This window comes from Harmonia axyridis, chromosome X (genome assembly GCF_914767665.1).
Source record: "Harmonia axyridis chromosome X, icHarAxyr1.1, whole genome shotgun sequence".
NCBI classification, from domain to species: domain Eukaryota; kingdom Metazoa; phylum Arthropoda; class Insecta; order Coleoptera; family Coccinellidae; genus Harmonia; species Harmonia axyridis.
The window spans coordinates 33,421,010-33,431,009 of record NC_059508.1 but is presented as its reverse complement, the minus strand read 5'-3'; the positions used below and the strand labels follow the sequence as shown (position 1 = coordinate 33,431,009).

Below are 10,000 nucleotides of genomic sequence, written 5' to 3'. Positions count from 1 at the left end.
TGACGTAAACAAGATCACACCGATGCAGCACGTTAACATTAAAGCCCGCCTAATCCGATCGATGGAGGCCGTCTCGAGTGTCCAACTTGCTCACAAGAGCCGAGAAACAAACCGATGCATCACGTAGACAAGATCGTACCGAATGTTAACACAATCCAGAAGGAAATAATCTTAGATGAATATCGATTCTGATTATTGATTTTTCTTTCGCGATATTGATAGAAGACATCTGAATGAATTTCGAATTAATTCCGAAATCAAAAAAATATTTTCAATAAATTTTTTTTTCTAGAGTACCTCGGTCTTTTCTATTTTTTTTCCAAGTTTCGTACGTCAATCAACATACATCCCAGAAAAAATCATCTCTCTAACTATCCTGGTTCAAAAGTTGTATCGGAACATTTCACGTCGAAAAAGAACATAGGCGAAAAAGGACGTGAACATTATTCCTTATAAAAACCAAACCCGACCATGGATTTTGATTCTGATTGTTGATTATCGCTATTAGAACACATTAGGAGGCAACCAAATCAAATTTGAGAAAATTCCACGATCAGAAAATTTTTTTCGAAAAAAAAAAAAAAATTCGAGAACACCTCGGTCATGGCAAGTTATTTCCCACAATCCATTCCCCAATCAACGTACATCCCAGAAAAAATCATCTCTCTAACTATCCTGGTTCAAAAGTTGTATCGGAACATTTTCACGTCGAAAATATATCTCTAAGTCCAGACCGATGCACCACGTAATCTCGGGCAGACCGATGCACAACGTAAATGACGATCGGGACCGGGGCGATCGGTCGTATCTGACACCGCCGGCTCGGTTCTAACATCGTCAATGAGTCGGGGTTGAAAAAAAGGACGTGAACATTATTCCTTATAAAAACCAAACCCGACCATGGATTTTGATTCTGATTGTTGATTATCGCTATTAGAACACATTAGGAGGCAACCAAATCAAATTTGAGAAAATTCCACGATCAGAAAATTTTTTTCGAAAAAAAAAAAAAAATTCGAGGACACCTCGGTCATGGCAAGTTATTTTCCACAATCCATTCCCCAATCGACGTACATCACAGAAAAAATCATCTCTCTAACTATCCTGGTTCAAAAGTTGTATCGGAACATTTTCACGTCGAAAATATATCTCTAAGTCCAGACCGATGCACCACGTAATCTCGGGCAGACCGATGCACAACGTAAATGACGATCGGGACCGGGGCGATCGGTCGTATCTGACACCGCCGGCTCGGTTCTAACATCGTCAATGAGTCGGGGTTGAAAAAAAGGACGTGAACATTTTTCCTTATAAAAATCAAACCCGATCAGGATTTTGATTCTGATTGTTGATTATCGCTATTAGAACATATAAGGAGGCAACCAAATCAAATTTGAGAAAATTCCACGATCAGAAAATTTTTTTCGAAAAAAAAAAAAAAATCGTAATCACCTCGGTCATGGCGAGTTATTTTCCGTATTTCATTCCACAATCAACGTACAACATAGAAGAAATCATCTCTCTAACTATCCTGGTTCAAAAGTTGTATCGGAACATTTCACGTCGTAATATCTCGCCAAGTCCAGACCTCGGCGATAGGTAGTATCTGACACCGTCCGCTCGGGACTGACATCGACTTGGACTCGGGCTGATGATGGGGAGGCGTTTAAGGACGTGAACATTTTTCCTTATAAAAATTAAAGTCGACAATGAATATTGATTCTGATTACTGATTTACGCTTTAAAAACACATTAGAAGGCAACCAAATCGAATTTGAGGAAATTCCACGATCAGAAAATTTTTTTCGAAAAAAAAAAAAATCCGAAAAATATTTTTCGATTCCTATTACTGATTTACTCTTTTAGAACACATTAGGAGGCAACCAAATCAAATTTGAGAAAATTCCACAATCAGAAAATTTTTTTCGAAAAAAAAAAAAATTCGAGGACACCTCGGTCATGGCAAGTTATTTTCCACAATCCATTCCCCAATCGACGTACATCACAGAAAAAATCATCTCTCTAACTATCCTGGTTCAAAAGTTGTATCGGAACATTTTCACGTCGAAAATATATCTCTAAGTCCAGACCGATGCACAACGTAAACTAGGGCTGAACCGATGCACCACGTAATATCGGGCAGACCGATGCAGAACGTAAACTCGATCATACCGATGCTTCACGTAATCTCGATCTTACCGATGCACCACGTAAACAAGGGCAGACCGATGCAGAACGTAAAGTAGATCTTACCGATGCACCCCGTAATCTCGATCTTACCGATGCACCACGTAATCTCCATCTTACCGATGCACCACGTGAACTGGATCTTACCGATGCAGAACGTGAATTGGATCTTACCGATGCACCACGTAAACTCGATCATACCGATGCACCACGTAATCTCGGGCAGACCGATGCACAACGTGAATGACGATCGGGACCGGGGCGATCGGTCGTATCTGACACCGCCGGCTCGGTTCTAACATCGTCAATGAGTCGGGGTTGAAAAAAAGGACGTGAACATTTTTCCTTATAAAAATCAAACCCGATCATGGATTTTGATTCTGATTGTTGATTATCGCTATTAGAACATATAAGGAGGCAACCAAATCAAATTTGAGAAAATTCCACGATCAGAAAATTTTTTTCGAAAAAAAAAAAAAAATCGTAATCACCTCGGTCATGGCGAGTTATTTTCCGTATTTCATTCCACAATCAACGTACAACATAGAAGAAATCATCTCTCTAACTATCCTGGTTCAAAAGTTGTATCGGAACATTTCACGTCGTAATATCTCGCCAAGTCCAGACCTCGGCGATAGGTAGTATCTGACACCGTCCGCTCGGGACTGACATCGACTTGGACTCGGGCTGATGATGGGGAGGCGTTTAAGGACGTGAACATTTTTCCTTATAAAAATTAAAGTCGACAATGAATATTGATTCTGATTACTGATTTACGCTTTAAAAACACATTAGAAGGCAACCAAATCGAATTTGAGGAAATTCCACGATCAGAAAATTTTTTTCGAAAAAAAAAAAAATCCGAAAAATATTTTTCGATTCCTATTACTGATTTACTCTTTTAGAACACATTAGGAGGCAACCAAATCAAATTTGAGAAAATTCCACAATCAGAAAATTTTTTTCGAAAAAAAAAAAAAATTCGAGGACACCTCGGTCATGGCAAGTTATTTTCCACAATCCATTCCCCAATCGACGTACATCACAGAAAAAATCATCTCTCTAACTATCCTGGTTCAAAAGTTGTATCGGAACATTTTCACGTCGAAAATATATCTCTAAGTCCAGACCGATGCACAACGTAAACTAGGGCTGAACCGATGCACCACGTAATATCGGGCAGACCGATGCAGAACGTAAACTCGATCATACCGATGCTTCACGTAATCTCGATCTTACCGATGCACCACGTAAACAAGGGCAGACCGATGCAGAACGTAAAGTAGATCTTACCGATGCACCACGTAATCTCGATCTTACCGATGCACCACGTAATCTCCATCTTACCGATGCACCACGTGAACTGGATCTTACCGATGCAGAACGTGAATTGGATCTTACCGATGCACCACGTAAACTCGATCATACCGATGCACCACGTAATCTCGGGCAGACCGATGCACAACGTAAATGACGATCGGGACCGGGGCGATCGGTCGTATCTGACACCGCCGGCTCGGTTCTAACATCGTCAATGAGTCGGGGTTGAAAAAAAGGACGTGAACATTTTTCCTTATAAAATCAAACCCGATCATGGATTTTGATTCTGATTGTTGATTATCGCTATTAGAACATATAAGGAGGCAACCAAATCAAATTTGAGAAAATTCCACGATCAGAAAATTTTTTTCGAAAAAAAAAAAAAAAATCGTAATCACCTCGGTCATGGCGAGTTATTTTCCGTATTTCATTCCACAATCAACGTACAACATAGAAGAAAATCATCTCTCTAACTATCCTGGTTCAAAAGTTGTATCGGAACATTTCACGTCGTAATATCTCGCCAAGTCCAGACCTCGGCGATAGGTAGTATCTGACACCGTCCGCTCGGGACTGACATCGACTTGGACTCGGGCCTGATGATGGGGAGGCGTTTTAAGGACGTGAACATTTTTCCTTATAAAAATTAAAGTCGACAATGAATATTGATTCTGATTACTGATTTACGCTTTAAAAACACATTAGAAGGCAACCAAATCGAATTTGAGGAAATTCCACGATCAGAAAATTTTTTTCGAAAAAAAAAAAATCCGAAAAATATTTTTCGATTCCTATTACTGATTTACTCTTTTAGAACACATTAGGAGGCAACCAAATCAAATTTGAGAAAATTCCACAATCAGAAAATTTTTTTTCGAAAAAAAAAAAAATTCGAGGACACCTCGGTCATGGCAAGTTATTTTCCACAATCCATTCCCCAATCGACGTACATCACAGAAAAAATCATCTCTCTAACTATCCTGGTTCAAAAGTTGTATCGGAACATTTTCACGTCGAAAATATATCTCTAAGTCCAGACCGATGCACAACGTAAACTAGGGCTGAACCGATGCACCACGTAATATCGGGCAGACCGATGCAGAACGTAAACTCGATCATACCGATGCTTCACGTAATCTCGATCTTACCGATGCACCACGTAAACAAGGGCAGACCGATGCAGAACGTAAAGTAGATCTTACCGATGCACCACGTAATCTCGATCTTACCGATGCACCACGTAATCTCCATCTTACCGATGCACCACGTGAACTGGATCTTACCGATGCAGAACGTGAATTGGATCTTACCGATGCACCACGTAAACTCGATCTTACCGATGCACCACGTAATCTCAATCTTACCGATGCACCACGTGAACTGGATCTTACCGATGCAGAACGTGAATTGGATCTTACCGATGCACCACGTAAACTCGATCATACCGATGCACCACGTAATCTCGGGCAGACCGATGCACAACGTAAATGACGATCGGGACCGGGGCGATCGGTCGTATCTGACACCGCCGGCTCGGTTCTAACATCGTCAATGAGTCGGGGTTGAAAAAAAGGACGTGAACATTTTTCCTTATAAAAATCAAACCCGATCATGGATTTTGATTCTGATTGTTGATTATCGCTATTAGAACATATAAGGAGGCAACCAAATCAAATTTGAGAAAATTCCACGATCAGAAAATTTTTTTCGAAAAAAAAAAAAAAATCGTAATGCACCTCGGTCATGGCGAGTTTTTTTTCCGTATTTCATTCCACAATCAACGTACAACATAGAAGAAATCATCTCTCTAACTATCCTGGTTCAAAAGTTGTATCGGAACATTTCACGTCGTAATATCTCGCCAAGTCCAGACCTCGGCGATAGGTAGTATCTGACACCGTCCGCTCGGGACTGACATCGACTTGGACTCGGGCTGATGATGGGGAGGCGTTTAAGGACGTGAACATTTTTCCTTATAAAAATTAAAGTCGACAATGAATATTGATTCTGATTACTGATTTACGCTTTAAAAACACATTAGAAGGCAACCAAATCGAATTTGAGGAAATTCCACGATCAGAAAATTTTTTTCGAAAAAAAAAAAAATCCGAAAAATATTTTTCGATTCCTATTACTGATTTACTCTTTTAGAACACATTAGGAGGCAACCAAATCAAATTTGAGAAAATTCCACAATCAGAAAATTTTTTTCGAAAAAAAAAAAAAAATTCGAGGACACCTCGGTCATGGCAAGTTATTTTCCACAATCCATTCCCCAATCGACGTACATCACAGAAAAAATCATCTCTCTAACTATCCTGGTTCAAAAGTTGTATCGGAACATTTTCACGTCGAAAATATATCTCTAAGTCCAGACCGATGCACAACGTAAACTAGGGCTGAACCGATGCACCACGTAATATCGGGCAGACCGATGCAGAACGTAAACTCGATCATACCGATGCTTCACGTAATCTCGATCTTACCGATGCACCACGTAAACAAGGGCAGACCGATGCAGAACGTAAAGTAGATCTTACCGATGCACCACGTAATCTCGATCTTACCGATGCACCACGTAATCTCCATCTTACCGATGCACCACGTGAACTGGATCTTACCGATGCAGAACGTGAATTGGATCTTACCGATGCACCACGTAAACTCGATCTTACCGATGCACCACGTAATCTCAATCTTACCGATGCACCACGTGAACTGGATCTTACCGATGCAGAACGTGAATTGGATCTTACCGATGCACCACGTAAACTCGATCTTACCGATGCACCACGTAATCTCAATCTTACCGATGCACCACGTGAACTGGATCTTACCGATGCAGAACGTGAATTGGATCTTACCGATGCACCACGTAAACTCGATCTTACCGATGCACCACGTAATCTCAATCTCACCGATGCACCACGTGAACTGGATCTTACCGATGCAGAACGTGAATTGGATCTTACCGATGCACCACGTAAACTCGATCTTACCGATGCACCACGTAATCTCGATCTTACCGATGCACCACGTAATCTCAATCTTACCGATGCATCACGTAATCTCGATCTTACCGATGCAGAACGTAAACTCGATCATACCGATGCACCACGTTATCTCGGCAGACCGATGCAGAACGTAAAAAAAAAGCTTACAGCACGCGGTGTTCCCAAGCGGTCACCCATCCAAGTACTAACCGCGCCCGACGCTGCTTGGCTCAGTGTTCTGACGAGAACTGGCAATTTCAGCGTGGTATGGCCGTAAACAACATATATTGCGATATTTTCTATGATATCTCACTTTTTGGGAGCGGAAAGGACGTGAACGTTTTTCCTCATAAAAAATGAAATAACTTTTGGATATTAATTCTGATTGTTGATTTAAGCTTTAAGAACACATTAGGACATATCTCAATGAAATTTGAGGGATTTCCGAAATCGAAAAATATTTTTCGAAAAAAAAAAAAATCCCAGAAGACCTCGGTCATCTCAAGTTTATTTCCATATTCTATTACACAATCAACGTACATCACAAAAGGAACCATCTCTCTAACTATCACAGTTAAATTTTTGTATCGGAACATTTCACGTCGGAATATCTCGCTAAGTCCAGACGGGGAGATCGGTCGCATCTGACACCGTCCGCTCCGGTCTAACATCGTCTTGGAGTCGGGGTAACGATGGAGAGGCGTTTAAGGACGTGAACATTTTTCCTTATAAAAATTAAAGTCGACAATGAATATTGATTCTGATTACTGATTTACTCTTTTAGAACACATTAGAAGGCAACGCAATCAGATTTGAGGAAATTTCAAGATCAGAAAATTTTTTTCGAAAAAAAAAAAATTCAAGAACACCTGGGTCATGGCAAGTTATTTCCCACAATCCATTCCACAATCAACGTACAACATAGAAGAAATCATCTCTCTAACTATCCTGGTTCAAAAGTTGTATCGGAACATTTCACGTCGAAATACCTCGCCAAGTCCAGACCGGGGCGATAGGTAGTATCTGACACCGTCCGCTCGGGACTGACATCGACTTGGACTCGGGCTAATGATGGGGAGGCGTTTAAGGACGTGAACATTTTTCCTTATAAAAATTAAAGTCGACAATGAATATTGATTCTGATTACTGATTTACGCTTTAAAAACACATTAGAGGCAACCAAATCAAATTTGAGGAAATTCCAAAATCAGAAAATTTTTTTTCAAAAAAAAAAAAATCCGAAAAATATTTTTCGATTCTGATTACTGATTTACTCTTTTAGAACACATTAGAAGGCAACGAAATCAAATTTGAGTAAAATCCAAAATCAGAAAATATTTTTCGAAAAAAAAAAAAAATTCGAGAACACCTCGGTCATGGCAAGTTATTTTCCACAATCCATTCCCCAATCAACGTACATCCCAGAAAAAATCATCTCTCTAACTATCCTGGTTCAAAAGTTGTATCGGAACATTTTCACGTCGAAAATATATCTCTAAGTCCAGACCGATGCAGAACGTAAACTCGATCATACCGATGCTTCACGTAATCTCGATCTTACCGATGCACAACGTAAACTAGATCACACCGATGCAGAACGTAAACTCGATCTCACCGATGCACCACGTGAACTGGATCTTACCGATGCAGAACGTGAATTGGATCTTACCGATGCACCACGTAAACTCGATCTTACCGATGCACCACGTAATCTCGATCTTACCGATGCACCACGTGAACTGGATCTTACCGATGCAGAACGTGAACTCGATCTTACCGATGCACCACGTAAACTAGGGCTGACCGATGCATCACGTAAACGACGATCGAGAGGCGCGAAAGGACGTGAACGTTTTTCATTATAAAAATTGAAATAAATGATAAATAATGATTCTGATTGTTGATTATCGTTTTTAATATGCATTAGGAGGCAACCAAATGAAATTTGAGGAAATTCCGATAACAGAAAATTTTTTCGAAAAAAAAAAAATTCATGAAATCCTCGGTCATCGCAAAATATTTACCATATTCTGTTCGATAATCAACGTATATTTAAGAAGGAATCATATCTGTATCTATCTTGGTTCAAATTTTGTATCGGAACATTTTGACCAAAGTCCGAGCTTCGGCCGAAACAGACACCGCTGACCTGGCCTATCGATCGACCGAGAGTCGGGGATAGAGCGTAAGTGTTGTCTGGAGGGGAACCCTGTGCTCTCCTGACATATATAGGGAAGGTGGTCGCGTTGGGCGATGCAGAACGTTTGGATCGGGAATTATATTTTTGGTTCAGCTATTGGAATATGGTTTATTGTTGGTATATATTGGCGAAATAACGTTCTTACTGACTGGGGATATTCATAAAAATGAGTCCGGAGATTTTCAGATCGAAGTCCGAGTGATCCGACTTGGAAGGCGTGTTGGGTGGGTCGAGATGGCTTAGATCGATCAGACGAGGCGGGCTAAGTGTTGACGTCATGCATCGGTCCATTTTCAGATTGAGTCCGAGTAATCCGACTTTGAAAGAGTGTTGGGTGCGTCGAGACTGTTTAGATAGATCGGACGAGGCGGACTAGGTGTTAACGACATGCATCGGTATATTTTCTGATCGGAGTCCGAAGAAATCGGCCCTAGTAGGCGCAGCGGACGGTCGAGACGGCCTCGGTGGGTCGGATCGATCGGGAAAAGTTTGCTAAATCGTGTCTGGAGGGGAACCTTGGGTTCTCCTGACATATATAGGGGATAAGGTTTGGGTGAACGATTCTTCACGTAAAAGTTGAGTAATTTATTTTTCGATAAGCTTTTGGATATTGATGAGAAGTATATGTATATCTTCGATTAAAAGAATTCTTACCGTCTCGATGTATATTATATTAGATATATAAGAAATAGTTAACGTGATGCATCGGCCGATTTCCGGATCGGAGTTCGAGAGATGCGACTTTCGATGCGCGATGGGTGGATCGAGACGGCCTAGATCGATCGGACGAGGCGGACTAGGTGTTAACGACATGCATCGGCGGATTTTCTGATCGGAGTCCGAAGAAATCAGCTCTAGTAGGCGCGGCGAACGGTCGAAACGGCCTCGATCGATCGGACGAGGCGGACTAGGTGTTAACGACATGCATCGGCGGATTTTCTGATCGGAGTCCGAAGAAATCAGCTCTAGTAGGCGCGGCGAACGGTCGAAACGGCCTCGGTGGGTCGGATCGATCGGGAAAAGTTTGCTAAATCGTGTCTGGAGGGGAATCCGGGGTTCTCCTGACATATATAGAAGGGGTGGAGAATGGGTCCTGTCCTAGACTGTTTGGAGTTCTTTTTAGGATGATATTCAGTTGGTAAGTGGTAGACCCGAATCCGACCTCGGCGTTTGGGTACTGGCAAGGTGTGTTGGTTTCGGCTTTCGCATCTTGGGTCGCTTTCGTCAACCTCATGCAGCGAGGTCGCGGTCCGCTTCGTCTCTTTGTAGTCGAATGGCCTTTAAGCGACCAACCTTAAAA

The 10,000-nt window shown here is 41.3% G+C and overlaps 1 non-coding gene across 1 annotated transcript; it reads right to left on the bottom strand.

Moving 5' to 3' along the window:
• Window positions 1-6,661: 6,661 nt before the first annotated feature.
• LOC123688464 lies at window positions 6,662-6,779 on the bottom strand. The gene has a single exon (XR_006749985.1). It is a non-coding gene; the product is annotated as a 5S ribosomal RNA (ribosomal RNA).
• Between the last annotated feature and the right edge of the window lie 3,221 nt (window positions 6,780-10,000).